The 24,357-nt window shown below is 42.4% G+C and overlaps 1 protein-coding gene across 1 annotated transcript in view; it reads left to right on the top strand.

The window, feature by feature from the left end:
* Positions 1 to 2,122: 2,122 nt before the first annotated feature.
* The window catches only part of RERE (arginine-glutamic acid dipeptide repeats), a 402,343-nt gene continuing 380,108 nt past the window's right edge, over positions 2,123 to 24,357 (top strand). Inside the window, exon 1 of the mRNA XM_050931388.1 lies at positions 2,123 to 2,229. The gene's annotated coding sequence lies outside the window, so the exon portion shown is untranslated. The remainder of the gene's footprint in view (positions 2,230 to 24,357) is intronic.

Here is a 24,357-nt window from a genome sequence, read left to right as displayed (position 1 = left end):
TGAGTGTTCACAAAGTGGTGCCATTCTCACTTAAACTATAAGAAACAAGGTTAGTTATCAGAAGCACCTGCCTCATATCACCTTTCCATCCCTCATTTATAAGTGCATATACCTGCCAGCACTGGAAGGCTATATGTGGGCACACATTTAAAACTCTTTGGAAAGCATTCTGGAGAGAGAAAATGGAAAAACCGCAAACCTAATGGCATGTAGAGCATGAATTAACCCCCTCCGTCCCTAAGATTAAACAGACCTCAGATACACACTGTCAAATGCATCAATGTAAGAGTGAAACACTAAAACATGACATGTCTTTTCATCACCCCTTACAACGGAATGAGGTATGACACCTTTGGTTTTTCAGAGCCCACACATACTAGTTTCCTGTGTTAGGGAACTTGAAAAACAGGTATCATGAAAACACTGTTACTTGAGGCAGTAGGGACAGGGTATAACCACAGTTTCCTCAAAAATGTGTTTTAGATATGGTTTAACAAAATCATGCCTCACTACACCTGGTATATTAAAGCATTTTTAATATGATTGTTTTAAAAAAACTATTGTCTGTCTTAAGCATTTCTGAAATGCCCATCAGCTAGAGTAGGAGTACTAATTGGTATGTTAGACTGGTCCAAGAAAAGATCAGGTCAGATTCTGTTCTCTGTCTCTTCCAGATTCTAGAAAGCTTTGCTTGTTTTATCATTGTAAAGAGTTTATTTGGGTCAATGGTATGTTTATATTTATACTTCACACTTACTTCCTGATACAAGGGAAACTGTATAATGTGTTTTCCTCGCATCCACTGCTGTTACTGCGTAACAACCAAAGCATTACTTTAAAGGGCATCTCTTGCTTTGTGCCACAAGTTGGAGGAACTGTATCTAACGATAGGTTTTCAAAGAGGACTCATGCAAATGGTCAGACAATGCAACACCAACATAGAGTTCTGTAAGACAGTGGAGTGCAGTGTCCCCTTTAAACAAGCTGCTCCCTGTATTTCTCCTGCAGTCACTCGTTTTTTTTTCCTGGGGAATATAGGTGGTCTGCCCATGTCATGGGGGTGGCACTGCCATTTCATGCATTCAGAATTATAGCAAGAACTTAGACAAGTCCAGATTGCGTACATGCCTGTATGGGGGGTGCCCCCAGACATGGGTGGTGCATTGCAAGGGGTCCCCAGGCCAGACACAGTGTGTGTGTGTATATGTATTAGGGTGCTCTCTAGATACGGGGTATGTGTGTGAGTGGGGGACCCTCTGCATACAGGGGAGTCCACAAGCATGGGGGGCCTCCTCCAGGCCAGGAGTGCGTGTGTGAGAGAGAGTAAGAGTTGTGAGGGTGTGTGTGTGTGAGGTGAGGGGGGTGTTTTTGGCGGGACCCTCCCGGATTAGCTGTGCCCGTATGTTGGGGGCCAGCCCTCGAGGCAAGACCCAGGGCTGGTGTCTGTGGATACGCACTGGGGGTCCCCGCAGGTCAGGGGTGTGTGTGCGCCCATGGAGGGGGTCCTCCCAGCCGGGCACAGGAGAGTGAGGGTACGCGGGTAGCCCCACTCCTCCCCTCAGCGCTGATGGGGGGGGTCCCTCCCCGTGCGAATCTCTTCTCCGGGGCCGGAGCAGAGGGAAGGGAACAACCCTCCGAGCCTGGCTCAGCACCATCCACCAGGCTCGGCTCCGACGCGAGCCTCAGCACCTAGCGACCCCCGCTCCAAACCGAACCTCCCCAGAGCTCGCTCCCCCTAGGCTCGGCTCTTCCCCCCCCCGTTTAAATCACTTCCATCCATTCCCCTGATTGGTCCCAGCCTCCTGCCGGGTCATGGGGTCCCGGTCCTGATCCAATCAGGAGGCCGGATACTGGCGTGTGGGTCCGGCCTGGCTGGGTGCCGATTCGGTGTGTGAGCAGGAAGGAGGAGGCAGAGCCCGGCTGACCCCCAGCCGCTCGCGGAGCCTCCCCCGCGCGCCCGCCCCGCCGCCCGGGTCCCTGAGTCGCCGCCGCCGCCGCCTCTAGCCGCTGCACGTTGTCTGCCCAGCTCTCCGCGGCCATGCCCTTGGGCCCCTGCTGCTGAAGGACCCGAGCCCTCCTGAGCCCCCCAGCACCCGCTCCTCCGCTCCCCGCCGTGCCCGGGCTGAGCCCCCCTCCCCTGCTCCTCTCCTTTTTCCTCGCCCCACTTCTTTCCAGAGCCTGCCCGGCGCCCCAGAAGCACCCACTGATGGTGTAGAGCGTCAGGGGAAGGTAAGTCCCTAACTTGCCTGCTGCTGCTCCCCCCCTTCTTGTTGGGTTTTGTGGGGATTAATATGTGGGGCAGAGAATGAGGGGTGTGTCTGAGGGGGGTGATGGAGAAAGAGGCTTCTTTTGAATAGACGGGGCGAGGTTTTTTTTTATTGCTGTGTAGGGGGGCGCCAGGGTTTTTTATTTATCTGCCTGTAATTAAGGGGTCAGGTAAAGTCTCCAACTTGTCTGTTGCTTCTTTCTCCACTCGAGTGTTTGGGTGAACTTGTGAGGTTTGATGATTATGGCGTGAAGCAGGATTGGGGGCTTGGTGTAGGAGGCCACTGTGAACCGCTTGCATGAGTGGGGCCGTAGGAGGAGAATCAGGGGAGTCTGTGTGGCTGCAATTTAAGGGAAGTTAAAGTGTCCAACTTGCCTGTTTCCTTTCTACCTCCTCCTGCTCTATCAGTCCCTGGCTGGATTGTTATTTTTGCTGCCAGTTGCTGGGGCTGTATGAGCCAGAGAAGGGAAAAGGATGCTTCAACCTGTGAACATCTTGAAAACATGTCAGAGGTTTGGCTGGGTGTGTGGGGAGAGAGGACTCTAATCTGAATGTATCATAGAAAGGTAAAGTGTCTGACTAGATTACTTCCTCCTCACAGCTCTTGTCTTAGGAGAACCTGTCTGAATTATATTTGTTGCCACTAAATATCTTGGCTCCATCAGTCTGAGAGGGTTGTTGGAGGATGGAACCTTCCAGGTGTGGGCAAGTTGGAAGTGTTTAAAAAACAAACTCATTTTTATAAATGTAAGAGTCTCTTTAGTTTTCATGTGTCCTTGGGGGACTATAACACATTGCAAAATCAAAATTTTGATGTAGATGCAAATGGGTTTAGTTGTGACATTTTTAGTTGTGTGGGAAGTATTTTTTTTTCTCTTCTGCTTTTTGCACTTTAGAAGGAGAGAGAGACAAACCTAAACAGAAAAGCAGTGGGAGGTAGACAACATTACAGGTTTCATTTCTGAAACTGGCTGTTCAAGAAGTTGCTGGGAAGAAAACAATGTGATTCATTGTTGAAGTGTCTCTTTCCTAAGATTTATTTTTGTACACTGTTTGCAGTTATTTTTGATTAACTGACTTCTTACACTGACTCTTTTCTTGGAAACCATAAAGTTCTTGGAAATTAGAGGCTCACAAGATTTTATGTACTCATTGGACCAGCTTCTGAGTTCAGATTTGCCACAGTGAAATTATTTTGGGTTTACATTAGTGTAACTGAGATCAGAGTCTGGTCCTTTGATGTTAGTGTTACATTTGGGTAGGGGCACTTTGTTTTGCAAGAAATCTGAAATGGCAGGATTCAAATAATATATTTCCTTTAAAAAATGAAAAAAAGATCTGATTACTCACTTAGAGGGAAAATGTGGTAGGTTATAAAATACAGACATGCTACATGTTCAGTTTAATGTGTAATATTCTGGATCTTTCTCAGTTTTAATACTGCAAGAAACATGTTTATGGTTTGTGTACACAGTTTCCTTTCAGAGTCAGGCAACCCCAGGTGATGGGGAAGAGGAGAAGGGAAAATGAATTTGTGTATTTAAAAAAAATAAAAACATCAGTGGGTAAATATTACATCTCTTGGCTTTGCTCTCTGTGTTTGCCTTGTAAATTACAAACAGGGGTTGATTTTAATGGCCAGGGTTGGGTGGATAGTAGCTTTGCAGATCTGTTGTTGTTGGTTAGTGAGGACTGGGGGGAAGAGAGGGAGGTAGAGAGACACACAATGCCCAGGCTTGGAGCTCATTGTTCTTTCTCATACACTCTCCCATATTTAGGACTATACTTGCACACAAACACAGCCTCTTGTTTCCTTCTTTTCTTTTGAGCAATGAAGGATCAGGACAGCATTTTCTACCCCTGTCCCTCCGTCCCCCCACCTCCTGGATGGCCTTTCTGTAACCTTGCAAAGGCGAAAGAGTAAATCGGAAACTAAAGGACATCAAAACGTTCAGCCTCTTCTTCCCTCCTCCCCTTCTCAGAGCTGGTTTCTGCTGCTGTTTCTTTTTTGTTTGTTCGTGACTGTGTAAAGATGGGATAGTGCTCTTTACATTCCCAGCCCATGGGCTACTTCCTTTCAACCTCTTCTTTCTCCCTTCCCTCTTAGAAAATTTTTCCAGGGCAGGATGTGTTTCTCTCCCCCCCCCCCCCCCCGATTTGTGTATTTGTGATTGATTTTTTTTTTTTGTGGGGGTGGTGAGAGTAGAAGAGATTGCTGTTGAAGGAGAATATTTTGTTGTTAAAGACCATGCTTAAGGCTAATAGAGTAAGGTGGATAGGGATAGGAGCGAGTGAGGATGCTATGATGATATTTAAAAGTGATCTAAGGGCAGACAAATGTTTTGCGTTTATATTTCCTCTCTCTCTATTCTAAACTGGATTTGTGTAGCTTGTTGAATGCCTTTTATTTTACAATGGCATTGTAAATGGATTACAGTTACAGGTGTGGTCTGAGGCTGCCAAAGTAGGGCAGAGTTTGCCTCTTAGCAACTTTGGATTGAGGGTGGTAAATCCTCAAATGACTCACGAGTGCTTTCCAATGTCTGATAGCTTTGTGGTGTGCAGAAGTCAGAAGGGAAGGAGTGATGACAGTATACTGGATCCTGTAAGAAGGCATTTGAGGATATGCAGGCACTCCTGTCATACCTTTATGGAGTACTAAGGTAAATAGTGTCATGGTTAGAGCAGGGAACTGGAGTTAAGACTCCCACATAATGTTTCTGACTTTGGCACTGACCTGCTGTGTGTAACCTTGGCCAAATCACATCCCCCTCAGTGCCTGTTTCCTCAGCTTTGTTAAATATGGTGGCTGCATCTGCACTGAGGATTTTCAGGAACATTTCCCATGTTGTTTTATCACAAGTGCAGCTCCAGTGGCAGTAACAACAGGAGGAACACTAGTGTAGACCAGCCACAGGGACATTTACTGTTGCCTCATCTAACTCAGCTCAAAGCATGTCTGCATGACATAATAGAAAAACTGCCAATGGCGTTCTAATGCTTCAGCACTTTCTGTATGGAGCTTTGCTGGTTCAGAGTAATAGAGGGAGACTTCTCTGACATTCTTAGTGCAGACAAGGCCTTTGAGATCCCTGACTGAAAGATACCAGTGTGAAGCATTACTATTCTGTAAGCTGAAATGGTGACTGCAGCTAGGAGAGGCAAACCTGCCTTAGGCGCCAATCCTGTAATTGGATTTATTCATCTAGACCCCTTTGCACCCAAGCGGAGTTGCAGCGACTTCACTGGGGTTCTGCACAGGTGCAGAAATGTGTCCCCACAGATCTGATTGCAGGATGGGGGCTCTTTGGCCCTTTTCTGGAGCAGTGGGAGGAGAAAAGGTTTTCTAAATATTGCATTACAAGGGAAAACATGATTCATAAGTTTTCCTGATTTCAGTTCTGCTTGATAACTAAATACCATGTTCCTTGCTACGTTAGCATTAGCTGCGGTATTAATAGTTGTTTTAAGCATCAGTGTGTGTGAACTTAGCATCCTGGGCCCAAAATGCATTTGTCCAACCTTGCAATAAAGGAGCGTGGGCAGATTGAGAGGTGACTTGAATGATTTAATAAATTCTTGCCTTGAGCAAGTAGAATTTTGCAAGATTGTCTTATTGGCTACGTAATGGCACAGCAGAACCTGTGTTAACCTATTAACAGCTCTGTTGATAAGATAAGTTTGCCTAGGGGTGGCTTTGAATTCATGGACTTCATCTTTAAAGGACATTGAGCTTCAGTAACACGCATTTACATTTTCTCTGTGATGTTGACATGTAAATACAGTACTAAAAAAAAAAAATGCAGCCATCGGATATTCAACAGAGAAAAAGTACTTGGTAGGTAGGCTTAGATCCTGCAATGACAGCTGTCTGGGAAGACCCCTGCACCTACACAAATCTCCACTGGAGGTGCGGGGGTCTTAATCATTATAAGATCACCTTATTTCAAATCAACCAAACTCTTGATTTGGTTTCTGTATATTCACTTCTCTCTTGTATTACAGTGTGAAACCTGTTCATTATTATCTTGTCACAAGAATTTTAAAATGAAACTCAGTTCTCCTTCTTTGCTTCTAAAATTACAGTAGATTATTAAAATCAAATATTTTTTTAAATAAATATATGTAAAATGAGTAAAATGTTTAGCCTTCAGCATAATTAACCAGAGCGTCTTATCAAGGATTGTGGCAGATTGTCCATTACTGAAAATTTTAAATCTAGTTTGGGTGCCTCTCTGAAAGATATGCTCTAGCTCAAACATAACTGTTGGACTGGAAGCAATAATTTATTCAAAGAAGTCCCATGGTCTCTCTTATGCAGGAGGTTAGATTGGAAAGCCTTAAAACCTGTTGGTTTTCATCTGTTATGCTGTTCATTTGGTGCATTTTTCTTAGTTTGGACAATAGACTAATTAACATCTTAAACATTTCTGAATTTTGCTTTCTGGTTCAGCTGTATAAGCATGGAGCAGTTGTCTGGGTTGCAGATTTGTTTAAATCCAAACAAATGATATCCTTTAAAATATTTAAAGGACAACAAATGAGTGCTTCTATTCATACTTGATTTTGGACATAGTCTTAAATCTAAACTTTGAGTTTAAACTGCTTGACAAGTATCCCTTTTAAAATAACAAACTAAAGTAGGCTTTCTTTAACGAGGGGAAAGACAGTGGAAATAATGCTACCTACCAACATCATAGGATTCTTAAGTATTGGAAGCAAAAAACAGAACAAAATCCTCTTGATCAAATCAAATACTACTTGTTTGATATTTGTTTTGTTTGTTTACTTCAGTTCAGCTTGAAATGAGGTTTACAGTCCAATAACCATGTCTGTCCAATGGAATAATTGGAAACTAGCTGCCAGGATGGCATCACTAGTAACAGTTGAGGAATAGTTTTGCGTAGGAGGTTTTGGGGAGATGAATATGAGGATGTTGCTAATATGTTGATAAGAAATAAAATAAGGCACTTTTTGGAGGGGAAGGTGCATGGAGCAGGAACCACAATGAAGAATTGTTCATCTTACATTGGTTTGCCAGCAGCATTTTGAGCAAGCTTTTATAATGCTGGTAGTTGTGCCCAACTTTTCCCTTCAAAGATGCTGATGTATAAGCAAGGGAGAAAACAACCCGAGTACTGTGATGATTCCTTTTGCATTAGAAACCTCCTAAAGGAAGGGATTTTAGACAGCTGAGTAAAAATACAAGCTGAAATATTAGTTGACAGATTCCATTTCAACTGAATGTCTAAATGTAATTATTTAGTAGTAGTTGGACCAAGAGAAGAGTAAAACTATAGCCTTAGATTAGGTGGTGACTTGCATCAGTTTTTCCTCTATTTAAAATGGGGATGACAATGTCCTCCTTTATGAAACTCTTCGAAATGTGTCAAATAAGAATTGGTGGTGGCTTTGTCAATCTTTGAGAATACTGACATTACACTTCTCTTGAGTGTGAAACTGTTAAAATGTAGTATAACGCGAGTGCTGCCTGCATTTGGTAAGCCCGTGTATCAAGATTACTTTAAAATCACTTTTGGTTGTGAGTAGTCTAAAAATAATTAGTAGAAATTTAATGGGAGCAGCAGGTATCCTACTAAATGATCAGTTTTCTATGCCTGTTTACTTAAAGCTTGAGGTAACCCGGGAAAAAAATCTCAGGTGTTATAGTGAAAAAGCACTGAAGTAACCTGGGTATGAACCTCACTTTATATTTAATTATTTTTTTTGTAACAGTATACAGCATACAGAATGTCCAGGGGTTCTGTTCTCCTATTTATCACAATGGTATTGAGACTAGAATGTCACAAATCAAAATTTGACCTCTTACAGAGTATACAACTCCTGCTGAATATTCAAAGTGCATAATTCCTCAGGCTGTATTAAATGGACACTGTCAACTTGAAATCCAGTCAGTTTAAAAACAGTGCAGTTGAAAGGAATTTCAGGTATTACACTTGACCCTGAGTTTGCTACCAATTGTTTTTTACAGCTACCAATTGTTTTTTTACAGTCATAATTTTCTATTTTTTTTATAAACATGTTTTTTTTTTCTCCTGTTGGGTGTTGTGTTTACGCAGTGAACATGAGAAACTGCTTAACTAAGGCCTGGTTTACACTACACGCTTAGGTGGACATAAACTGCGTTAAATCGATCTAATAATGTATGTGTCCATGCTACGAGTCCCTTCCACCGACTTAAGTGGCCTGTAAAGTCTACTTCTGTACTCCACCTCCGCGAGAGGCATAGCACTTGATTCGACATCCACTGGTCGATGTGGGGAGAGCGTAGACACTGCGTTGTGTATTTCAAATGAATTGGCCTCTAGGAGGTGTCCCACAGTGCTCCACTGTGACTGCTCTGGAGAGCATTTTCAACTCCACTGCATGTTAGCCAGGTACACAGGAAACAGCCACTCCCCTGTTAAAGCCCTGGGAACTTATCAGTTTTCATTTCCTGTTTGATCAGCATGGAGAGCTCACCAGCACAGCTGATCATGGAGACTCAAGGCCGCAAATATACTCCATACTTTTATTGCTGTGTGGGGAGAAGAGTCTGTGCAGGCAGAGCTCCGATCCAGCAGAAGAAATGCTTACATCTATGCCAAGATTGCATGGGACATGAGGGATAAGGGGTGTACTAGGGGCAGGCAGCAGTCCTATGTGAAAATAAAGGAGCTTTGGCAAGCATACCAGAAGACAAGGGAGGCGAACAGTCGTTCTGGTTCTGCCCGACAGACATGCTGCTTTTATGAGATGCTGCATGCGATTCTCAGCGGTGATCCCATCACTACCCCAAAAGGCTCCATGGATACCTCCCAGGAGCCCCAGGCGACCTCGAGCAACAACAAGGAGGACATTGTTGATGAGGGGGAGAATGTGAGGCAGGCAAATGGAAGATCCATTCTCCCTGACAGCCAAGAATTATTTTTAACCCTGGAGCACATCCCTCCAGTTGGTGGTGGAGCGTGACACCAGGGAAGGCACCTCTAGTGAGTACATATTTCCAATCAAACTGTTGGGGTTACATGCTATTATTTTTTATGTTTAATCTGAACCAAAAGGTAGGTATTGGTGGCCACTCCAGCCATGTAGAGGGTGCTCTCTGAAAAAGACTTACTATGTGCATGGGGATGGCCCGGGAATCCTCCATGGAAATCTCTAGGAAGCTTTCATGGAAGTACTCTGCAATCCTTTGCAGAAGGTTTCTGGGAAGGGCTGCCTTATTTCCTCCACCATGGTAGGACACTTTCCTGTGCCACTCCAGTATTAACTCTGTTGGCATCATTGCAGCACACAGCATTGCAGCATAAGGACCAGGTCTGTACCCAGACACTTGCAGCGTCTCCCTTGCCACCTCTGTTACCCTCAGGAGAGTAATATCACATAGGGCCACCTAGAGGAAACAAGGGGAAGTTTTGAATGCTAGTTCTTAAATTGCAAACAATTGAACAAATAATCTGTCCCCTGTTTGGTGAAATCTGGATCACGCAACCACGCTTTCCTAAACATGCTGTGGTTGTAGCTGGAAGGAATCACCATGTATTGCAAGAAGCACTGGGAAAAAAAGCAGAGTATGTGGCTGCTTCCTGTTCGTCTCCCTTCCCCCCAACTCGGTGCTGTTTGTGTGTGTGTGTGTGTGTGTGTGTGTGTGGAACTTTTAGGGGGGGCTTTACACTGGTTCCTGTCCTCCAGCACCATCCAGGTTGCTAGGCGAAAGGGGGCTTTTCTCAAGTTCCTTGTGATCCTAAGAATGTCTTCACAAAAGCAGCAGCAAAAGGCCTCTCGCCCATGCCTTGTGGCCGTACTCACCATGGCTGGAGCAGCAAACTGACTCTTGTAATAGCCAGCGGTTGTGATTATGTTGTGGCTTGCAGTGAAGAGTATTAAGAGATTTTTTTAGATTAAAAAATAAAAAATTTAACTTTGCACCAGAAACCATGTGTGCACTGTCAGTGCTGCCCTTGTGCTGCCCTTCCTTGCAGCTGAAACCTTGTCCATCGGTGCATCCTCGACACTGGGACAGAGACTTTCCCAGATTAGAAGGCGAAAAAAGAAGATTCGGGAGGACATGTTCAATGAGTTAATGCATGTCTCTGAGAGTGACAAGATGGCGCTTAGAGCATGGAGGATTACACTGTCCGAGAACTTGGACGTGGACAGGGAGGACAGGAGAGCATGCAGGGAACAAGAGCGTGCCATGCAGAAGAGATGCTGCGGATTATGAAGGAGCAGTCAGACATGTTGAGGCGTCTGGTTGAGATTCAAGAAAGGCATCTGGATGCCAGAGTACCTCTGCAGCCTATGCTGAACCTGCTGCCATCATTGCTCAGTTCTACATCCTCCTCCCGCAAATGTTGTATGAGACTGGGGGTGGAAGGGGGAGACTCAAGTATCCCGTGCACTGAACACCAGGGGAGGGTACAAGGACCAGAAGACACCCATTCCCATACCTTTGATTGTTATTGGAGTGCATCTGTAAGCAAGATTTCTTTGTTTCTGCCCCCACAATGTTACCAGCCCTTTTGCCCCAGGTTATCTTGCTTTTCTTTGCTGTCTCTGTGAGTTTGTAGCATAATAAAACTTAATGGATTGAGGAGAAAAGGTTCTTTATTAATTCAACACATGGTGGCTGGTGGGGGGGTGGAGTTTACAGGGGAGAAAACGCAATGGAGGGGACAGTTTGGTAAGGAACAACACAGATAAGTGTCATATTACTCTAGCTCATTGCTGAAACTGGTTTTCAAAGCCTCACGGAGATGCAGAGCCCCTTGATGTGCTCTTCTTATTGCCCTGGTGTCTGGCTGCTCAAAATTGGCTGCCAGGCGATCTGCCTTAACCCCACATCCTGCCGGAAACTTTTCTCCCTGTTTCACAGATATTATGGAGCGCACAGCAGGCAGAAATAAAAATGGAAATATTGCTTTCGCTGGAAACTGAATGACAAAATCATTGAGGTGTGAAAAAAAACAGCACCCCCACCCCCCGAATGACACACATGTTGCTGACAAAAAGCGCCAGTCTAAACAGTGCTTTCTTGGCAGGAGAGCTCTCCTGTGGACAAAGCTACCGCTGCTCGTTGAGAGTGAAAGGTTTTTGTCGGGAGAGCTCTCTCCTGCCAACAAACAGTGACTACATTGCGCACCTTTTAGCGGCACGATAAAAGGTGCATAGTGTAAATATAGCCTACGGTCTAACCTAGTAAGCAAACAACGCTAGCAACCTTTTAAACATACAAAGACACACTCCACCACCATTTTGCACTTGCTTAGCCTGTAGTTGAACCAGTCCTTACTGCTGTCCAGGCTGCCTGTGTACGGCTTCATGAGCCATGGAAGCAAAGGGTAGGCTGGGTCTCCCAGGATCACGACTGGCATATCAACATCAGCAATGGTTATTTTGCAGTCTGGAAAGAAAATCCCTGCTTGCGGCTTTCTGAACAGACTTGTGTTCCTAAAGATGTGTGCAGCATGCACCTTTCCTGACCATCCTATGGTGAAACGGCCTCTGTGATCCACCGGTGCTTGCAACACCATTGAGAAGTACGTCTTTCAGTTTATGTACTCTTTGGCAAGGTCATCTGGTGCCAAGATAGGATATGTGTTCCATCTATGACCCCACCACAGTTAGGGAACCCTATCACGGCAAAACCATCCACTATAGCCTGAATGTTCCCCAGCGTCACTACCCTTCTTAGCAGAAGTCTGTTGGTGGCCCTGCAAACTTGGATCACAACAAATCCCATGGTAGATTTACCCACTGCAAATTGATGCTCCGCTGACCAGTAGCAGTCTGGCATTGCAAGCTTCCACAGAGCTATCACCACTCGCTTCTCCACTGCCAGAGCAGCTCTCATTTTAGTATTGCTCTGCTATATGTCTTCCAGCAGAGCTGCTTGTGTGGCATCACGCTTTTCCGTGTGGTGGCTCCTGTATCATCAGTGTAAATACTGCAGGATAAGGTGTGAGGTGTTTGTAATGCTCACAACAACAATGTACAGATGAGCAGGTTCCATGCTTGTCATGCTGTGGTATCCGCACGGGCAACCCAGGCTTGCGAAAAAAGCGTGGTTTATTTTCCGTTTATTTCAGGGAGGGAGGGAAGGAGGTAACTACATCATGGGAGGCTAATGCCATGTTCCCAATATTTAGGTCCCATAAGGCATTGCAAGCCTAACCCAAAATTCCACTAGTAGGTTATGTGCACTGTGGAATAGCTACCCACAGTGCAGTACTCTGTGTGTTGAGTGCTAGTGAGGATGCACTCCTACACAATGAGTGTAGTGTGGACAAGCAAGATCAACTTGCTTACATCAAAAAAAAAAAAAAAAAAAAAGTACTTGTGGCAAATTTAGAGACTAACAAATTTATTTGAGCATAAGTTTTCGTGGGCTACAGCCCACTTCATCGGGTGCATGTAGTGGAAAATACAGTAGGAAGATGCATATAACACAGAGAACATGAAACGATGGGTGTTAACATACACACTGTAAGGAGAGTGATCGGTCAAGGTGAGCTAGTATCAGCAGGAGAGAAAAAGAACTGTCAGAGGTTTGATGTCGACTTACATGATGAAGTTGACTAAACTTTGTAATGTAGACATGGCCTAAGGCTCTGATCCTGCAGTTAGATCCAGGTGGGTGGCTCCTGGCAGTTGTCTGAACCCCCAGTTTGGTGTCAGGTGGCATTCATGTGGGTATGAGGGTCTCATTTTGGGTTCAGGGCTGACTGACTATACTGTGGGAACCATGAAACTGACTATATACAAAGTGCTGTCAAGTGCAGAAAGTAAACAAATAGAAAAGTTCTACCTCTTGTTACTTACTTGTATTTTGCTGCTAAGTGTTACTTTTTTTTTTTTTAAACGGGGAAGAACAAGCCTTCTGACAGAAATGATTAATTTTTTTAATTGACATTGCTCTTTCAAGTAATTTGACCTGCCTTCAAGGCATTATTTTCCTTTGTCTGTATCAAACTTGTTACCTGTAAGGTGGTAAGAATCAAGGTTAAATTGTTGAGATAACTTGAATGTTGATTAAATGTCTTAATTTTAAATTTGATCCCAAAGCATCAAGTAGTCTTGCCATCCAAAGTGATAAATATATCTTGCTTATGTAGACATTAAATATTAAGCCTACAGTCAGACTTGTGTTGGTGAACTGCTGCCTCATTGAGTTAACTTGGGCTTCACAAGAGCCTTGTAGGTGTTACTTGTATGCCCTGGTTGCAGAATCAGAATCTGCCTTCCCCGTTAGTCAGAACTCACATACACCTGTGTGTATCTCTGCCTCGTTTGAAACCGTAACTGAAGGATATAGATCAACACATTCTATAGTTTTGTCTGCGCTAGTATCTTAAAAAAAAAAAATGCCTCAAAACCTTCCATCATTGCACTTTTACTTGAGAGCACTAGAGTAGACAGACTCCTAATGTTTTAACGACCGTGTTGTCTAGACCTGCTCTGAGTTGCTGTGTTAGACAACATGGTTAAAACAGTCCATCTACCCTAGTGTGCCTATCTGATGAAAGGGTGCTGTCTGTTGACAGCATTAGTGCTTCCATTATGGCTACCATTAGCAGAGCTGGTCCTGTGGTAGTGCAACGGTGGGGGGATAAGAAATATACCAGCCTAGTCAGGGTATATAGTCTAGTAAAGCACTTATGCATGTCCTTAACTTCAAGCATATGAGTAGTCCCATTGTGCATCAGGGTCAAAGCAGCATGGCTCAGTGGACTGAGTACAGTACTGGGAGCCAGGATTTGAGTATAGAGCCCTACTCTTTCACTGTCTTGCTTTCTAAACTTGGGCAGGGCACAGCAAGTCTGTTCCCCAGTATCCACATCTTTAAAATAGGGCTGGTACTAATCACTATTCAAACGAGGGTGAGTTGGTGAGGCAGAGGCTTGATCATTATTGTACAGAATATTAAAGATATAAAACATTTATGAGTGTTTAACTTTTTTTAAAGTACATCTGAGATTCAGCCTGGTAACACTGGGAGCCACAGGATCCAAGGTGCATGGTACTGATGCTAGAATGTCTTGTTCCTCTTTTCCCTGATATAGGCATTTTTATCCATTCATGCATATTAATATGAAGAAAAAATCTGAAAGAGGAAAGTAACAGTGCTTCAGAGATTTAAGGTGCTTTAAGGGCTGTATTTCTCCAAAGAATTACTCCCAGTAAAAAAATCATGGTGGCTGAACATGACAGAGTCTGCAGATTTGCTTCTAATTCGTAAAGAACACTTGGTGTGTGAGCCCCACAGCATGTTTGCTTTAGGGCCATGGTATAGAATTCCCCATCAAACAAATAAAGTTGGAGGGGGACACCCTCTTTAACTTCAAAATGGTATTACATGATTTCGAGTACAGAATACTTTAGGATGAAAGGAGATCTTTCCCCTCTTCAGCTAGCTTTTGTACTCCATAGTATTTTTACCTTTTAATTGTCAACTTTGCTTCATACTTACTAATTATTCCTTCTACTCCTTGGTGTGTTTTCTCCAAATGTTAAATAATCTCTCTCCAATTAAATTCCACCTATGCTCCCTCTAGTAACCTTTTTCTTAGCTTGAGTTCATGCCTCTTTTGTTTTATATTTATACATCTTATAGCAGCTATCCTCCCCTTTCTATCAAGACTGCCTGTATCTCATTGTGATATTTTAAAAGTGCACTGCAGAATTTAGTGTAGCGTTATTCAAACACTTTTGTGGTGAATACCCACCACAGCCTAATTAGTGAGGGGCATTGCCACATAAAAAGCTTCACCTTATTCTTTATTCATTTTATCATCTTTGAAAGTCCACTGGCTTGTCCATTTAAAAAAAATGCACTAGAATACATAATTTTAGGATGTCACATTCCTGAAAAGTCATCAGTTGCATGAGACTTGTGCTGTCTGCTGCTGTCCAAAAATGAGGCATCTTTAATAATAATAAATGCCATGTCTTTATCTAGCAAGACTAGTGTCGTTCCCCTCCACCCCCCAGTTGATTTTGAACTGTAATCTTGGTGAGATAGTTTTTTGGAGGTCGCATAAGTAGTTCATTGTTTAGACCGTACGACATAAAAAACTAGTAGTGATATGTGGTTATAACAGACTAACTGTGACCCCTTTGGAAATTAGAGAGACACAGTGGGTGAGGTAATATCTTTTATTGAACCAGCTTTTGTTGATATGAGAGAGAAGCTTTTGAGCGACACAGAGCTCTTCCTCAGGTCTGGGAAAGGCACAGCTAAATACAGGGTTGAACAGATAGTTTAGCGTAAGTAGTTAGCACCCCATACAACCTTTTCAAAATGGCAGTTCTGGAAAGCACCTGGATCTTTGAATTGTGTAGAATGACAATAATCTTGTTTTTTCAATTGCGTGTGGAGGAAATACCGTCCCAGGAACTTGTAGCTTTCTCCACTTCTATAAATATATTCGCAGAAGTCTCCTAAATTTTATTTCTGAACTTCTAGTACCTCTTCTATGAATTTTTGAGAAATTTTTTAACTGAGTTTGCTTTCCTGTTGAGTTTTACTATAACCTTTTCGTGAATTACTTTAACCTTTTAATTTCTGGTTTGTCTGCTTTTGTTTAATTTCAAATATATGCCTGTTGGCTTTGCAGTAGGAGAATGTCAGCTGGGCTCCCAGCTGGACAAATTTATACATTTTGACTTCCTTTCATTATATATTACACTTCGTGTGATTAAAATTGTAGCGTGGAAAATGGCTACCATGCAGATCCCTTACTTTTTCTTTAGTCGAAAAATTAATATTTCAAACAAATCCTTTTTTTAATGCCAAATCCTGGTCATATTAATGTTAATGGGATCAGTTTTTTTGCCCTTCAGCCTTGTTTACTTGAAGATATAAATGTTGAATGCGGATTCCAAGTTAGATTATAATATATTTTATATAATTATATAATATATTTTTGCACTTAATTTGCCAGAGTTTATGCTCCTTCCCGTTTTCCTCAATAAGATTAGGATTATTAGCCTGGATGGGCTGGGATGGTATCCCTAACCTCTGTTTGCCAGATGCTGGGAATGGGCGACGGGGGATGGATCACTTGATGATTACCTGTTCTGTTCATTCCCTCTGAAGCACTTGGCATTGGCCGCTAATGGAAGACAAGATACTGGTCTAGATGGATCTCTGGTCTGACCCAGTATGGCCGTTCTTATGTGGAGAGAAATGCAATTGTATGTAATCAGTGATCTTAGAAAAGGCATGTGGAATTTGCTTGCTTGTTTTTTTAGACAATTTGTTCTTGTTCTTGCTTTGTGGCCAGACCGTGTTAGAAACTGGTTTAGTAGGAACTGAATTTAAGACTTTTAAATATGATTCCTTAATGCACTGTGCATTCCAGTGGGAATGAGAAGAAGCCTGCAATCTTACAGGGTTCTGGAGGTGAGGCTTCGGTAGAAGAGGCATATACTTGGCATGAAGGAAGTTCACTCTGTGCCCATCTGTAAATTTAAACACTGTTTCTTAATTCCATTTGAAATCCATTGAAGATGGTTCCTTGTGTGAATGGAGGTTGGGTTTCTGTTGCATGGTCCCAATTAAAAATGCTACAGCAGCACCACTGCAGCACTTCGGTGTAAATATTATCTATGCCAGTGGTCCCCAACCTTTTTGGCTGGCAGGCGCCAGCAGAAGGACCACTGCGGTGGTGGAGCACCTGCTGAAATGCTGCTGAATTTCGGCGGCATTTCGGCAGCGACGTCTCTCGATGATGTCAGTTGTTGATGGCAAGCAACGTCATCGAGAGGTGTCCCCGCCGAAATTTGGGGGGCGACGCCTCTTGTTGACATCACTTGTCGACGGCAAGCGGCGTCGGCGAAATTCGGGGGCGACGCCTCTCGATGACGTTGCTTGCCATCAACAAGTGACATCATTGAGAGGCATCCCTGCCAAAATGCCGCTGCGGCATTTTGGCGAGTGCTCTCCCAGGGGTCAGGACACGGGCACATTAAGATGCCCAGGCGCCCGTGAGCACCGCGTTAGGGACCCCTGACCTATGCTGATGGGAGAGGTTTTCCTGTCGGTATAGGTAATCTACCTCCCCAAGAAGGGGTAGCTAGGTCAACCAAGTGTTGTCTGCACTGGGGATTAGGTTGGTTTAACAATGCCGTTCAGGGTGTAGATTTTTCACACCCCTGAGAAAAGTAGTTAAGCTAACTCAATTTTCTAGTGTAGACCAGGACTTAAGAGTCTGCGAACTCACAGACAAGCATCTGTGATGTGTCCACATAACCTTCAAGTGGAGACTTCCAACTTGCATTCACCTGGGCTGCCAGTCATCAAATGGTACAATCATGGTCACAGTTGATCTAACCCAGATATGACTGTGCAGTTTAGGCTGAGTTTTCCAAAGGAGTGTAGGAGTTATGCACTTAAATACCATTAAAAGATAATGGGAAATGGTTGCTTAAGACCATTAGGTTCCTTTAAAAATCCCAGTCTTAGAAATGAATGTTTTGTAGCCAGTTACCAATCCCTTATGTGATGCAGTCCCTCCCCTTTCCTTGTGTATTAAATGTTAATTTCTTTTAATCTTTTGCCCTATTTCTTAGCAACCATTTTTTCCCTGTCATATTGGGATTTGTTTTTCAAGGTATTTGTTGTACTCATCCCTTTCATTTAAATTTAAAAAAAAAAGTGTTTTTTCTTTAACTTCTTTGACGTATCTTTTTTTTGTTACTGTTCCTTTTCCTGACCGCTATTTTCTCTTCTTTGCTGTGAAGTTTTGTGTTGCTTTGATTTGTAGTTTTCATTTAGATGTCTTCGCTGTGCTTTTTAATTTAATTTTCTGTTTGTTCAGCTCTTTGAGGTAGAGGGAGAATGGTACTGGAGTCCAGGTCAACAGGTTCTGCACAGCATGAGTGCACAGAATGTTACCAGACTTAAAACTTAGCAGCTTGAATGCAGGGCTGTCCTCTTACCTGCAGAGGTCTCTATTTCTGGTGACCTGTTTGAGCCTTATCCCTTGGTGACTGCTGAAATTTTTTTGTTCAAACCCGTACAAGCCTTTGAGTGCAGTCCCTATCATTTACCTTTTTCCTGTGCTCTAGTCTCCCCTCTCTCACTGTGAGTAGGATTGAATTCCATTATATCGTGGTTGTGCCTTTATTCTGCCTGTCTTCTTTTGGTATGCTTAGGTTCCTAGAAAATGAAGAAGCCTGTCTGACAAGTTCCCTAAAAGTTATCGTTCCTGTTGGGTCACAACTGTTCTTGCATCCCCCTCTGCCCACTTTAATCCACTTGTACAAACATGAGTTCTCTTGCAGTGGACACCTAGCGTTGATCCAAAGTCCACTGAATCTCTCTGTTTTCACTTTCCCTGATATAGTATGGTGTGGCAAATTGTTGGTTGTGAACATTAGTCTTTCTTGAAAAGCTCAGTCAATATTATGGGTGTGTAAGTGTACGTATAAATCTTGAATGTAATTTTACAATAGGTACTCAGATATTTAATTGCTTGTTTAATCATGGTATTTTTACTTTTAACTTCTTATCCTTCATACACCAAGTTCCTTACAGTTGGAACAAACAAAACCCTGGGAGGGAAGTAATGGGAATAATAGTTCCTGTAAAGACAGCTGATAAGTCAACATATGTGCCCTTCTCTTTTACTGCATACAGTCAACATCAGCTATAATCCATTTAAACTCAACTAGCCTCTTGAGAAATCTGCAGAAAACTTTAACCTCAAATATAACAGAACAAATTATTTGTAACTGAGGAAGCATAACGTGAAAACGGTATCCAGGAGAATGACTAAAGTAAGCCCAACAATAGTTTACATTCCTTACTATTTCTTTGATTGTATCACAACTGCTGTAAAGCCAGCCATAGGAGGTACTGGTCCTTGGTCTTTCTGTTGCTATTCTTGGAAGCCTTCAGTTTTCACCTGGTGTGTTTCTGTGGTGTGTGTGTGTGTGTGTTTTTTTTTTTTTTTTTTTTTGCACTATCTTGTGGCAATCTCTATACACTTTGGGATTTCTACAGTATTTTCACAGTCATGAATGAGTAGGTACTCATGTCTTCTCAGGCAACATAGATGCTGTATATATCCTCTGTGGTTAGGATGTTTATCCATAAATATCAACTTCAGGGATAAAGAACTGCTGTATTTTGTAACAACCTCCAGCACTGGAAAAATATATTGGATTACACTCACCAAATCTGGGTAGGTTTTCTATTAATGGGATTGAGGGCACAGGGAAGGGGAGACAGCTGTAAGAACAGTACCCAAGTTGGGATGCTCGATACCTTATCCTTTTGAGCATTTTTCTGTGTATCATCACTGGAGGACTTTGCCCAGAGATTTTCAGTTTTCAGAACAATATTGTTTCCTGTAAAGATCCATGTGGCATCTCTTCCATGTCCCTTTAAGACTTTGCTTGCTCTCATCTGCTTCTTCACACCCTTATACCTACTGTTTTTAAGTTCTGCAGTTGTTTACGCTTCTTTCAGAAATAACACATTGGCTGCCAGTCATGCATAACGTGGACTGTCTCTCTTATAACCTCAAAAAAAAAAAAAGTCTTGAATTTCAAAAGACTGTGGAGGCTAGAAATGTTAAAGCTTGAAAGTACTTGCAGAGCACTACATGCTGTTGTTATGCTTGCTATATAGTGACTTATGATTGCCCATGAATTTAGACCTTTGATACAACTGCCATCAAGGTGGGCTTCAGGTGTTGTCTGTGCTGCTCAGTGTAATGATTCCTTTAAAATGACCAGTATCAAAACAGACCCCTGCTTCTTTGAAGCTTCTGCAGTGTTCGGTCTTGTTAAAAGCATTTCAGATTTGAGAGAGAATACTTAGTGGGAAAAAGGCACTAAAAAGGCTGTAGCATCTTGGGGAGTTGCCGGGTAATTGAACACCGCAAAAGAATTAAAGAGCTGGGAGCCTGACCCATCGTTAACGTAGCTGCAGTACAATATCTAGAATATATAGTTTTGAAAGTTGCCATAAGATGGGGCACCTTGCATGTTTTTTTGCTGTTTTATTTTTTCTTCTTCCTGAAAACGTTGCAACCATCTTTATTGCTCAGGTGTTTGGACACACATTGGTGCAGTCATCCTTGCCTATTAGTAGTATGTGTTTATATACTGATTTGACATCTGGTACTTGATGAAGATATGTATAGACAACTTAGTGAACATATCTAAACATAACCATATGCTGTTGTTTTGCACTTGAAAGTCACTGGGAGAAAAAATTGCACACAGTTATGTGCATATACAATGGCAATACTGTAATATCACTTATAGAACATAATTTGTTATAGCACTGAAGAAAAGGCATGGAAGCATTTGTTTTACTTCTGGCTCAATGCCTTGCACAGTACTGTGTGATGGTGATATAGGGAAGATAAATGGCTCTTGAAAATGCACATTGGAGGTACCAGATAGTATTTCTAGATCTTATGAGTATCTGGTTTCCTGTATGAGGAACAGGATCAACTTATGTTCTTGTGCACATGCAGTTTAAGGTCTCTGATGCCAGAAGCAACTAAGACAGTTAGCTGGTCGGAGAGACGCAGGCAGTGTCTGCTCTGATTTGAAAGGAAGGTCAAGTATTTGGCAGTGGGAGAGACATTAATCTGTAGAGGGTGTGTGTGTGTGTGTGTGTGTGTGTGTGTGTGTGTGTGGCTGGCTGTTGGGGGTGAATTAAGTTTTGATAGATATGGGTCCTATATAGTCATCCACATGTCTTTTTGAGTGTCTATCAAGAAGAATGCTGGACTTGACAATCTGGATTTAGAAACCCATTGTGTTAGGAAAAGTTAACTTTGGCCTAAATACATAAGGTTTCCTTTCAGTTCCTGTGTTTTCATCTTTATATGACACTGTTTGCCTGGTCTCCACTGGTGATGGTAAACTCTGATTCCAGAATTTCTTTGCTCAAGGTTTCAGTGAAAACTTCATCATTTGTCAGGATCCAGTCAAGGTAACTTTCATATTTTTGTAAAGTCTCTTTACTTGCTGGTTGGTTTTCTTTTATCTCTTAAGAATTTTGAATCTGAAATCTCTTTCCTTGCTAAATACATAGGTATAGACTTGCTTCAGCGAATTTGATCACTTTAATGTTCATGAAAGAATTCCCCCATCCAATATTGAAATAGTTTTAATAATCTGTTTATTTTGGGTGTATATGATGTGTGCATCACCACATCATGAACAGAAAGGTATTTTACTTCACCTAGAAGTAGTTGGGTTGTTGCTTTACTATGGCCTATGGCAACTGAGGATTTCATAGTTGTAAATGGATGTTGAACTTGGCTCCTTCTGCTCAACAGCCCAGGTCTGTATCACTGTAGCTAAAGGAGAATCTCCTGTACCTCTAGCACTATTGGGTCTTACGGCACACAATTGCTGACATGCTAGTCAGTAGGTGGCAGTGGTGACACACCAGCCAAAATAGCATATACTGTACACCATTGCACCATGCATTGGGAGACTTGTCTTCCTTTGAAGCATCAGGTGTTGGCTGCTGCCAGAGAGGCAGCATAACAGACTTGATCTTGAAAGGCATATCTTCATTTGTACTGTGTATTGCAAGGCAGCTTATTTTTGTGTGTGTGTTAGGGGTGGGAGGGGGAAGGCAAGTTGACACAAGAAATCTTTTGAACTATTCAAAGTAGTATTTCTCTGTAGCTCTCTTGGTTAGGGGTGCGACAAGATATGATCCCTGACTGAACCGCTGTGCTAGCTGAAGTTCAGTTTTACCAGCAAAGCTAAACTTTTACCAGTGTAGCTTGTTTTGTTCGGGGGGGTGGGAAGACTGGAATAAGCTAAACTGGCAAATTGCTGGTAAAAGCTGCATCCTAGGAGAGCTTGACCAGTATGTGTCAGTGTAGCTATATTGATACCCTATACTGGCAAAGTGCTCTTAGTGTAGACTTGGCTGTGTGACCATAACTACTTATGGCTTTTTCTGTACCTTGGGTATCCCTTCCTTCCTCTGAATCCTCCTTGCTATATGTTTGAAGCATGTGATAGCTTGATATATGATCACAGTCAAATATGCTATGTTTTCCCCCTTTTATCCTTGTTTTTTAAAGAATGAAGTGCAGGAACAAGAATGAAACCCTAATGCTGTTTGGGAAGCGTACTCAGAGTGGTGCTATATACTGGTGTGCTTGGAGTTTGGTGTATAGACCGGCATTTGGTGGGGGAAGATACACCTCTGACTGATATAACACCCCCATGTAGATTTGGATCTATGCTGGTGGTTATGTTGACAGAAGAGGTATGTGTGTTCCCTTTCCTCATCTGAGAACCTTTTCTGTTCTCACATGTAAAAAAAGAGTAATAGTTCTTTCCATAAGATAAGAAGGGCCTACTCTTCTGCCTTTCGGCCATGACCAATGCCAGATGCTTCAGAGGGAATGAACAGAACAAGTGATCCATCTCGTGATGTTCAGTCCCAGCATCTGACAGGCTTAGGGACACCTAAAGCATGGGTTTTCAACCCTGACCATCTTGGCTAGTAGCCAGTGATGCAACTAACTACTTCTTTTTCTAAATCTCTACAATATTATTTCTCTTGCTTTTTTTACGTAAAATAAGGTTTGTTCAAAAAAGGGACATGTTGAGCTCCTTGAAGGCCAGTTTAAAATCCTTCTAGTTTGGTTAGAACACTTATTGTTTTAAACAGTTTCACTGCTTCTGAAATAAAAAGACGACCGAGTTTTCCATAGGGCCTTAAATGACTGGTGCAAAGCATCCCAGCTGAGTTCAGGAGAGACTGATTTCAAAGTTAGACCTTGTCTAAACACAGTTTTTGTGCCAGTATAATTTATTTCTGTTAGTGGCTTTACTTTTTTTAATAAAATGCAATAACTATATACCAGTTCAACCTCCTCACTCCCCCACTGTGGATGTGGTTACATAGAGAAAACTTTACCGTATGAGTTTGTTTTTTCACTTTGTATACAGAAATGGCTATACCAATATAAAGTGTCTCACTTTCAGGGTAACTGCATCCACACTAGAGGTGTTGTGCCAGTATAGTTAAAACAGTACAACTTGTATGGAGATATGCCCTTAGGTTTAAAAGCCCTAGCAGAAACTACTGATGTCACTGGCCACTGATTATAAGGTTTCCTTGATGGGGGTGGGGAGATGTTGGGACCAGATGGTCCAGGCGTATACATAATTTATTTGCGTGTGTCCGGGTTTTTATTTTTAAATCTGCTCCCCATGATATAGTCCTGTAATTGGGACCTAGTCGCTCATGGGAGGTGGTATACACTTCAGAAAAACCCCTGGATAGCTACAAGCCCCTTATTCCTGCTGTCCAAATGAGCCATGTTTGCTGTGGGTTCTGTACCTTGTGGTTTGTTAAATATTGTATTCATGTCCCTTAACTGTCTAGTCATCACTGTGCAGGCCTAACCCAGTCACTGATTGGTGACAATGCTTCGATATTTATTTTTCAGTTAGAACAGCTTTTACAGCCTGTGGAATGGCTATGACAAGGAAACTGTTTTTCCTTTTGCTGGAGTTTTTTTGCATTTTTGAAACATTTCTAAGTTTCTGTTTTGAAAATAGGTGGGGAGAGAGAGTTTTTTTTAAAGCTCTTTGTTGTTCAGTTTTCCTATTTGATGACCATTCCAGAGGGTTTTGGAGAGCTTAAGTATCTAAAGAAAAAAAACTTTAACAAGCCAACATGGATTAAAAGGAACATTCGTGCTTCTACTTTGCCTTGTGATTGATCAGTCCTTTTTTAGTGTAAAAGGTTCACAGTTTTGATGATAAAGCTGGAAAAGTTTAAATGATTATATGAGGTGTGTTTAAAAATAGTAAATGCTGCTTTTTTGCATCCAGTGAATTAGGGTTCTTAGCTTACAAACAAACTGGTGATTTTATATATGACAACCAAGTGGTACGTCTTCTGCATTTTTGGGAAGGAAAATTGCTTTCTTGTGTCTAATCTCGTGGTAGCCTGTAACAGCGAGCTGTTTTTTTACTGGATTTCCTTTTAAATAGGGGAGTGCATAACTCTGTACGAACATTTCAGTTAACTTAAATTGGGTCTGATGCTTCAACCAATGCAAATTATAATTTGTGGAAAC

This window comes from Gopherus flavomarginatus, chromosome 21 (assembly GCF_025201925.1).
Source record: "Gopherus flavomarginatus isolate rGopFla2 chromosome 21, rGopFla2.mat.asm, whole genome shotgun sequence".
NCBI lineage: Eukaryota > Metazoa > Chordata > Testudines > Testudinidae > Gopherus > Gopherus flavomarginatus.
Note: the sequence above shows the minus strand (reverse complement) of the source record. Positions and strands in the feature narration are given on the sequence as shown.